Below are 10398 nucleotides of genomic sequence, written 5' to 3' on the forward strand. Positions count from 1 at the left end.
TCTGTAACAAGTCCCCTCCATTTTTAGGAATCTCGGCAATGTGGAATGATGGAGCAGCCTCACAACCTGCAAAAGATTGCTAGATAAATATAAGAATTTTCAGTTTAAAAAGAAAACATACAAAATACTTGATCTTATAGCTAGTTTCGGTCTCTAGGAAACAAAGACCTTTGATGCCATAAGTGTATAGAGATATATGTAAGATCTTAATATTACATGATAAATTTTGTATCTTTATCATTCATAAAAATAACTTGCAGAAAATTACCATAATCTATTTATTAGACCATGCTACCCATTTATATTCTCATATTTACTGGATAAGCAACAATTGTGTTTACTATACCACAAATCATAATATCAAAGTGTAGGAACAAACTTGATTTTTGTTGACCAGAAAAAAATTACCTTGTTGTTCTTCTTCGTCAAACTCTCCACCTAGATTTTTCATCTTGATTTGCACAAGTCGTGCTTAGGGCTATAGGATACAAGAGGCAAAAAGGTTGCATGAAAAGTAAAAATGCAAGAGGCAAAGAGAGTAGCGTACAGGAGGAAGCACATCACATATGAGGGAGAGAAGGAGAGAGACGAACATGAGTACTGCCTGTCCAGAGAGAGAGGGAGGGAGGGAGGGAAGGCGGCCGACACGATGGCGAGCATGACGATGAACGAGGTCGGGTAGTGTGGAGGTTCATGTGGATAGGGCGGATGCCGATGGTGGCGGGAGTGCGATCGGAGGCGACGATAGGGTAGCAATTTCCTTCGCGCTAGCAGATCGTGCATGTGTAGAGGTAAGCGGCCCGCGGCAGTTAGGGATCACATAGGCGAGACGTGTGTGTGTGGGTTGGGTTGTTTCTTTTTTGTTACGGAAAAAACCGGTGGGGAACGGTGGGGATGGGAAAAACAGTGGGAAGCGGGATCGTAAATGGTAAGGAGGAGGTGGAACCATCACGATAACGGCAGATCCCTGGGATGGGAAAAGTGATGGGTTGGGGGATCGTACGTGGTAAGGAGGTGGAACCATCATGACGAGGGCAGACCCCTTTAATAGTAGAGATGACATGGAACACGGAATGTCAATGAGTTATTTTGTAGTCCAAGCTCACACAATTGCCTGCCTTCTTATTAATATTTCTGACATAAAGATCCCGATTGATAAAATCAGTTATTTTAGACTTCAGCAACCCAAGTACTTTGTAGGAGTGTAATGTAACTTTTACCTGTATATGGATGACCTTCCATATATTCATATGGTTGAGTACTGACCTACTTACATGTACTTTTAGGCTTGATCCAGCAGCAGCGGCCAACTTCTACTGGGCTAATGCCATCATTTTTATTTCCATATCATTATATAGGGAGGACACATGATTAAGTATAGGGCACATGATTATGTCTGCATTGCTGGCAACTTTGGAGTTTCTTTTGAATCTTTAACTTGAAAACGACTTGCTGGAGATCTAGAGTTTTTTATTGTCTTCCTTTTGTCCCTGGGCAGGATTTTACACTAAAGTACAGGATGGTGGAACATGCTGTTTTGGGGAGATTACAGTTTCTTACCCTGTGATGAAGAACTACACTATTTTAGGCTAGATGAGCTGCTAATTCAGGCTATCCAGAGTAAGGCACAGGCGCTGACTATTGGTTGCCAGCTCGCCACTGCCTCGTGGAAGACTGCAACTGAGCTTTCTCCCTCTGGTCTGCTGAGAGTGAAGAGGAGGACAAGTGAGTTCAGCGTGGGCGGAGCTAGTGGATGGTTGGTTACTTGCTGACAAGGTTAATACTAATGTTCTTGCTCATATTTGGATAGAATTGGAAAACCCACAATCTTGTACATTGCCAAACAGCCCAACACTATGATTAATTACATTTGACCGATTGAAAGATATAGAGATTACATTGTGGTTATTGGACGAGAGGTAAATCTAACTAGTAGCCTGTAAAAGATGAAACACAGAAAGGCAAGCAATAATGAAGTTTTTCCTTCATCTTGTGAGGATTATGCTCTTTTGGCCCAATGCTAGAATTTCACGGATGCATTGCCCCTGCCGTGTTTGATCAACTTGAACGAAGTGTGCATGGCAGTATGGAAATAGCCTTGTCGCTTGCTTGCACATGCATGGCAGGGAATCTCCTTTCCTGCTTGATGGGCCTGTGGTGTGATGCCTTCTCCTTGTATATCTACCTACCTACCTACGGAAGATGTACCCAGCATGGCCAGCTTTTGCACCCGGATCAGCATGAATCAGATTTGGGCTTTTTCTTTGCTTTGGCTTTAGTTGCTTTGAGCAGGGAAGCACTGTCGCTTGGAACTTTTTGATGATGCAACTCTCGTCCGACCCATTCTCTTGGGATGGACAAGAAATTATCTTCCAATCAGAAGAGAATTAGTCCGGCTCAGAGCCATTGCACACATGTTTTAATATGTTAAATCACACTATACAAATTGTGTTTTTGGGCCTAGTTATATCCCGTCTTTGGGTAAGACGTTGTTTATTCATGCACCTGCTCGTCTTCTTGCAGGTACATACATATATCTCTATCTGTCATCCGTGGGGTTTGTATGTAGAGACGCCCTGTATGAATGTGAATGTATATGCTTCCATCCACAAACTATTTGGAACCAGTGTGGTATGTGCTCATCTCCTGCCTGTATTAGCCACCAATTATTTCCCCTAATTGCATTGCTTATATTTGGTCTTCTTTCTGTGTTAACCACAGGACGGCGTTCTCGCAGGTTGCTTGATTTATCGCCCGAGACATGCATAATCCACCAGTGTAAGTAAGTGCGTTCTTAACCTGTTCGCTTGTGTAGCCCCAACCCGTGATGCAGGTGTGCATGCTAATCTCACCGAAAAAGCGAACAGGGACGGGGGACGGGGAAATAATCCAAAGCAAGCAAGAATATGAAGAGGCCCGCAGGTCTCAGGCTCGGCATGTCACTAAACTGAAAATGCACTCTTCTGAACTGATCCGCGACTTCAGAAAATCTCAGTCGACTTAGACATAGATAGCTGGACCCAAAAAAAAAAGGAGATCTTAAGCCAGGAATTTTGCCCATGGATGGCCAAGCCAATAAATAGTTATAGCATGCGACAAAAGACCAAGCTTTTGGCAATGATCCAAGCATGTGCCAGACTTTTAGGCTCTGCCAGCAGGACAAAGTTCATGGTTAGTTTGGGCACAGGCCCAACACGTACGCCCATTGTTACCATCTTTCCATGAAAGCTAAAGCTCAGTGAAGCCACATGGCTCCGCTTGGCATTTTGGGGTGTGACGTGAGCGTGCAATCGTTGTGGCTATGCTAGATTTGTTGATCCTATTTACAACCAAACTAACCAGTATTTTCACTGTCAAATACATAAATAACCAGTACATTTTCAATAGCAGCTTTAACGACCAACCGACGTAGGAAGTTCCTTTTTTTTGCATGACGTGGGAAGGATTGAGCCCCTAAAGTCAGTAGTATGACAGAACACACCAAACCCTTGCGTCACAATGTTGGTATATGGCCTCTGGTTCTCTGTCCTGTTAGCCTTGGCCCACCTGTCCGTGCATGCTGTAGACTTCCAGAACAAAATCAACCGTGGAGAAATTTTTTGTTAAGTGAGAAAAATTACATTTTAATGGTACACTGTAAATGTAACCATGTCCACTGGAAGTGTGGAAATGTTGGATCATCCACCAACGTCAATCATCTAGAAGCATTTAGAACCGTTTGAATATTTGGGCGCCTAGGAAACGCCGATCTGCCTTGCTGGGCCCATTCCATGGACCAAAGATTTATTTATGTGAGGAAAACTCAAGAAATTCTGGCCCAGTCACTTGGACAAGAGAGAGAGAGGGAGAGAGAGAGAGAGAGAGAGAGAGCAATGCAAGTGAACACCAAACCCAAAGAAGATCTGTGGATTATTTTTCGATTTTATTATGGGTGCTACTAGTATATATAGTAGACACGTCCAAAAGCAGCAGATGTTCATACGTCAAATACTCCTTGTAATGTGGGGTTTGTCTGATGCAAAATCGCAATCATCAGTATTGTTTTTGAAAATGTATTTTGTTACACTACCAATTTCATGTCTTATAAACAACATATTAACTAAATAATCCTTTGTTAATGTCCTGTCTTTATTAAGCCTGCTACTAGTAGGTGTAACAAGTGGTTGTTTATGTCACCGGCTTTGAGCTCGGTCGGAAGAGCGTGGGTGGCAGCACAGGGATGGGAAATCCCCGTGCTCTCCTTTGGTCGGTTCGAATCCGGCAGGTCGGCAACTTCAACTAAATAAAACTAAAATTGACCGCCCGAATATTATCTTCTTCGACTCAATATTTTCCTACCGAGCATGCAATGCAAGGATGTAAAGCTTCATTGACCTCCTAATTTTCTTTTCCTGTAAAATCCAGGCCACAAAGTAATTGTATTGCCATTCTCAGACTTGTTTGCATTCTTGTATGTAGCTGCTGTTATATACTCCCTCCGTCCTACTCTCTCTGTTCCGATTTACTGGTCGTCGTTTTAGTTCAAATTTGAACTAAAACCACGACGAGTAAATCGGAACGGAGGGAGTATAATATAAGAACGAAGGGGGCGGGGATAAGCTTGTGAAGAAGCAAGCTTATTGCCCCACCCCCCAAAAACAAACCGACCCAGCAAGAAAACGTATGCGCAGGCGCAACAAAGCGCTCATCCCTTGCTTGCTGCTTCGCGTTCTTTCTATTCCATCCCAGTCCATTCCGGGATAGGCGGTGGCACCACAGTGTAGTGCAAAAACGTTTTTATATTATGAGATGGAGGGAGTAAAAGGCAAACAGTGCGTGTCAAAGCACATATAAGGTCATGTGTCTGTGGCTCGAGAAAAAAAAGTTCGTTTGCACCGCGCATGGTCTTGGGCTCTGGGCCGTGCAAGTGCAAGGTCACCTCTTCTCAAGAGACAACAACACTGAGGTTGCGTTCGGCATTTTGGCAGACCATGAAAATTCTGCTTGCCCCACCAGATTTTGCCTACTATAACGTTTGTTTTGCTCGGGTCTAACTTTTTTTTTGCTCGCGTCTATCTTTTTATATGGCTAATTTTTGTATATATTATAAAATGAGCCCCTGCAAAAATATATATTATAAAATGAGTGCAATACAGTTCATCAATCATGAACCGAGTCGAAGTACAAGAGATTGTTACTTTCTCTATTGTTCTATTGCAGCGAACTGCCAGAAGAAAATGATCAAGCTCACTTTAAGAAAAAAATTGATGGAAAATGCATGGCATAACATATGTAAGAGCATGGTTTGGAAACGGACTTTCCTGCGCTATGAGCATTGGTCTTCACTCTTCAACATCTTTCTTCCCTGTCCTGCTGCTTTTAGAGACATGCAAGTTTAGAGTCGCCACATCCGAGCCTTCATACTTACATATGAGGCCTACAGTATATATCATTAGCTACATACATATTCTTCAATTGGACTAAAATTGCATACTCAAATAACCAACAATAGTGGACCAAAGGGCAAAGGTCACATGTAGGCGGCGGGTTCGATGCCGCCGGTCACAAACGTGACGAGGGCGAGCACAACGGTGAGGGTGAAGATGACCACGAGCACGCTGCCGAGGATGAGGATGATTCCAACGACGATGATTTCAGGGACGATTCGATTTCGACGCCGGCAATGCTTGAAATTACAATATGCATTAAGCCATCAAGTGAAAATTTTGGTGGACGTTCCCCGACGATGAGGGGAGGGTCACTGTCGCTCGTCCTTCGAGAGCAGCACCCAGTCCGGCTGCATGGGCGGAAGTGGTGGCTGTGGGCGACATGTGATGACCTTTTCATAGCTGCGAGTGGCAAGAAACGTGGCAGGAATGCCTGCCATTAATTTGCTGTGGGCTACGCCATTAATTGACATGCCTCTTGGTGTCATGGGCACCTAGCTGTCTCCGCCATTGCCAAGGAGAGAAGATGGACCACCACTACTGGAATCAGCTTCTTTGCCATCCGCCATGGCGGACGGCAAAGGCATGGATCACGGACGGCAAACGTCTTTGCCGTCCGCCAGCAGACAACAAACTGTCCGTCTGAACACGTGCCAGCAAAGGCCTTCTTTGCCGTTCGCTTCCTGGAAACGGACGGATTTGCCGTCCGCTGTCCGAGGCCAGCAGACGACAAAGACAACGGACGGCAGTGCGGTGGCGTGAGTGCCGTTAAGGGGTTAACGGCGCTCTTTGCCGTCTGCCAGCGGACGGCAAAGAGTCAAAGAGGAAGCTGCCACGTGGCCTGCTATGCCGTCCGCTGGCAGACGGCAAAGAGCTCAGCTAGGCATTACTGGGAAGCTGCCACGTGGCTTGCTATGCCGTCCGCTGGCAGACGGCAAAGTGATTTGAATCTTTGCCGTCCGCTGGCAGACGGCAAAGTGACCAAATAGGCAGTCAGTGTTCCCAGGTTATACAGGTAGCTGCCACGTGTCCTCTTTGCCGTCTGCTAGCAGACGGCAAACAGGCTACATATCCCCTGTTTTTATTGGAATCCATTTAATTTCACAGGAATTCACACATAGATATACATATTTTTTTTCACATGCACAGCAGACATATGATGTATCCAACACATAGCTCCATCCATGACAACATACATACATAATAGGAAACAGAGTTCCATCCATACATATTGTAGTAACATCACAATGTTCATCCAACACATTGTTCCATGCATGCATCCATATAACAAAGTTCCACATTTTTTATCGATACAAACGGAAAAAAGAAAAGGGAAACAAGCACTCCATCCATGCAAGCTTCCATATAGTGAATTAAATCTGCAAAATGGGAAACAAGAAAGTTAGAAAAAGAAGACTAGAATCAGAAGAAGAAGAAGAAGTAAGCATACTTAGGTAAAATGGAGCTAACCTAGCTAATTGTGCCATTTTTGAGTGAACTAAGCATATTATGCCATTTTTGATATAACTTAGAGCTAACTTCATTTTGGAGAAGAAGAAGAAGAAAACTAGAAGAAGAAGAAGACTAGAAGAAGAACTTCTTCTTCTTCTTTTTCTTCTTCTTCTTTTCTTCCTATTCCTTCTTTTCTTCCTCTTCCTGGATTTTCTTCATCTTATTATGTCATTTGTGGACTAAATAGGCTAAATTATGTCATAAATGGACTAAATAGGCTAAATAAGAAGAAAAATGCCATTTTTGAGCTTACCTAGCTAATTATGCCATTTTTGACCTAACTAAGCATATTATGAGATACTCCCTCTGTAAACTAATATAAGAGCGTTTAGATCACTACTTTAGTATTCTAAATGCTCTTATATTAGTTTACGGAGGGAGTATAACTTAGAGCTTACTTCATTTTGGAGAAGAAGAAGAAGAACAAAAGTTCTTCTTCTTCTTCTTCTTTTCTTCCTATTCCTTCTATTCTTCCTCTTCCTTGATTTTCTTCATCTTATTATGTCATTTGTGGACTAAATAGGCTAAATTATGTCATAAATGGACTAAATAGGCTAAATAAGAAGAAAAATTCCATTTTTGAGCTTACCTAGCTAATTATGCCATTTTTGACCTAACTAAGCATATTATGCCATTTTTGATATAACTTATAGCTAACTTCATTTTAGAGGAGGAGAAGAAGAAGAAAACTAGAAGAAGAAGAAGAAGAAGAAAAAGAAGAAGAAGAAGAAGACTATTATGCCATTTGTTCTTCTTCTCTCCCTTTTTGCCTCGTCCACAAGCTCCTTCGTCTTCAATCTCTCTTTCTCAACAATAGCCTGCAACACACCACTCCTCGTTAGCATTGTAATCATCGACGGACGCACACACAATGTAATGGAGGAAAGGTGAGAGAGTCTGTATAACTAACCGCCATGGCGATCTCCGCGGGCCGTGCACGAGGCGTTATCTCAGGATCAGAGCTACTCAGGCGCTTCTTGATCCGCGGGAGAGTCTTAGGACAACGTATCAGTCCATCACCAATGGCTAGAGAGCCATGGGACCTCCCGCCACCAGATATCATCACCAGCTCTGTATCAAAAGGATCCTGGCTCGGGTTAAAGTCCTCCCCTTTCCTCGCCTTCCCCTCGTGTCTGTACTTCACAAGCTTGTGGTGGGAGGTCTTGTTGGTGAAGCTCTCTAGATCATCTAGGTCAGACTCCGTGAATGGCTTGGCCTTCTTGTACGGGGCCATATGGGCCATGCCATAGAGGTCGAACAGACCTGGCACAGGCTTCTTGTGGTGGTGCGCCTGAGAGAGAGAGAGGAACAAAATATTAGTTAAGGGCTCAAGCTAGCATGAAGAATGATATTGCTATGTAAATAGGTCATTTTGGAGCTAAGAAAGGTTATTATGTCATTTTCGAGGAAAATAAGCTAAGTTTAGTTCATTTTGAGGTAACCAAGATTATTATGCCATTTTTGACCAAAGTATGCTAATTATGTCATTATTGAGCTATCCAAGGTTATTATGTCATTTTAGAGCTAACTATAGTATATTTAGGCATTCTATAGAGCTATCTAAGGTTATTATGTCATTTTAGAGCTAATTATGTCATGAATGAACTAGCTAAGATTAGTTTAGGTCGTTATTGAGCTATCGAAGGTAGTTATGCCATTTTTTAACTGACTAAAGCATATTAAGTCATTTTATAGAGCTATCTAAGGTTATTATGTCATTTTAGAGCTAAATATGTCATAAATGAACTATCTAGCATGAAGAATGAATTGCATGAATCATGTAGCAAACCACATACCCAGTTCTCCCCGTACTCAAACAGGTTGGAGCTCCCTTGATGGTGTGGCACACCTTCCATTTGGTCGCGCTTATCCTTGGCCCTTTGGTGTTCTACTTTCCATTGGGCAGAGCACCACGCATCCACCAACGCCTCCCAACAGTCCATCTTATCCACACACCATCTCGGGGGCACCTAAGTGAGTCAAGAGAAATTTCAGCGCTACGCCTATTAATCAAATCAAGAAAACTAAGTTCAAGGCCTTAAGAATAGGTAATTACCTGCATGTACTTCTCCTTACTCAGAAACTTGCCGCGACACTTCTGCTTGCCCCTCCTAATGCCCTTCGAGGCGTAGTAGTCTCGAACGGCCTGCACCTGAGCCTCGTGCCTTAAGTTCTGAAGTAGGCGCTTGCACTCGTTTTTGACAACCATACACGCGGCCTCCTGCTCTCCCTCTGAAACCCTATAGTAGGTCTGCAATCAAACAAGACAACACTGATTACTACAATCACTAGGTAGTGTTGATTTTTAATTCCGTAAAGGAGAAATTATCCAAAACCGACGGAACACAATGTCGGCCACTGGCTCGCACAAGACACCGTCGACCCTCTCCTCCGGCGGGGCCGGGGCAACCGAGTACAGCTCCCAGGTCAGTGCTAGCTGTGGAACCTGACCCTCATCGGGCAACGTGACCCACCCAGGGAAGTGCTGCCGGCAAAGCACACCAAGGACCTGGTTGGGCCTACGGGAACCACGGGGGCGTACCCAACCCCTACAGTATGACAAGGCCAACGCATTAGATATTAATTTGAAGGAACATGAAGGCAAAAGGTTAAAAAATAGTAAATGCACTTACTTCAACCCTTTAGGCGCAATCAACCACCTCTGGTCGGGGGTCGTCGGCACGGGCGGGAGCTTTGTACAGCCATGCTTGTAGACCTTCTTGCCCTTCTCAACCAGCTCGTCGTCGCTGTAGCTATCATATGAAAAGGTGTCCTCGCTACCATCCTCCGAGCCACTAGCCTCAGGAGTCTCGTGGGCCGAAGACCCTGTGACCGGAGTCTTTTGGGACGAAGACCCCGTGACCAGAGTCTTCTGGGACGAAGACCCCGTGACCGGAGTCTTCTGAGACAAAGATTCTGGGACCGGACTCACGTGGGGCGAAGGATCGGCGACCCGAGTCTGGTCGGGGGAAGGATCAATGACCGGAGGCTCATGGACCGGAGTCCGAGACGGGTCCACGTCAGACGGAGCACTCCTGTGGTAGGGTGAATCAGCTGAGGGTGGCGGTGAGGAAGGCGTAACAACCTTCCTACCTCTCCCGCTGCCACGTCCACCTCTAGCAGGCTTCTTCGTCCTCCCCCGACCTCTCCCAGCCGAAGAAGAACCGCCCGCCGCAGTTGTCTGCATACTGTCTAGCAGCGCTATCCGGAGGGGCTGGGCTGGAATAATGGAACCACCCCTCCCAGTAGCGCTCGCAGGAGGATCGGGGCGCTCTGGACCCTTGCCCACCATCTTGTCAACACCTGCAATGACAAAAAGTAAACGAAATTAGTACAACACAATTTTTTTGGATAGCTGACATGAACATAATAATATGTATATAATTTAAGTGTATCATAATAAAAATACACCAGATCAACACAAATATATATGGGGTCGGGGTGTGGTGTCAGGGTGTCG

This window comes from Triticum aestivum, chromosome 5D (assembly GCF_018294505.1).
Source record: "Triticum aestivum cultivar Chinese Spring chromosome 5D, IWGSC CS RefSeq v2.1, whole genome shotgun sequence".
In the NCBI taxonomy this organism is placed as follows: Eukaryota; Viridiplantae; Streptophyta; class Magnoliopsida; order Poales; family Poaceae; genus Triticum; species Triticum aestivum.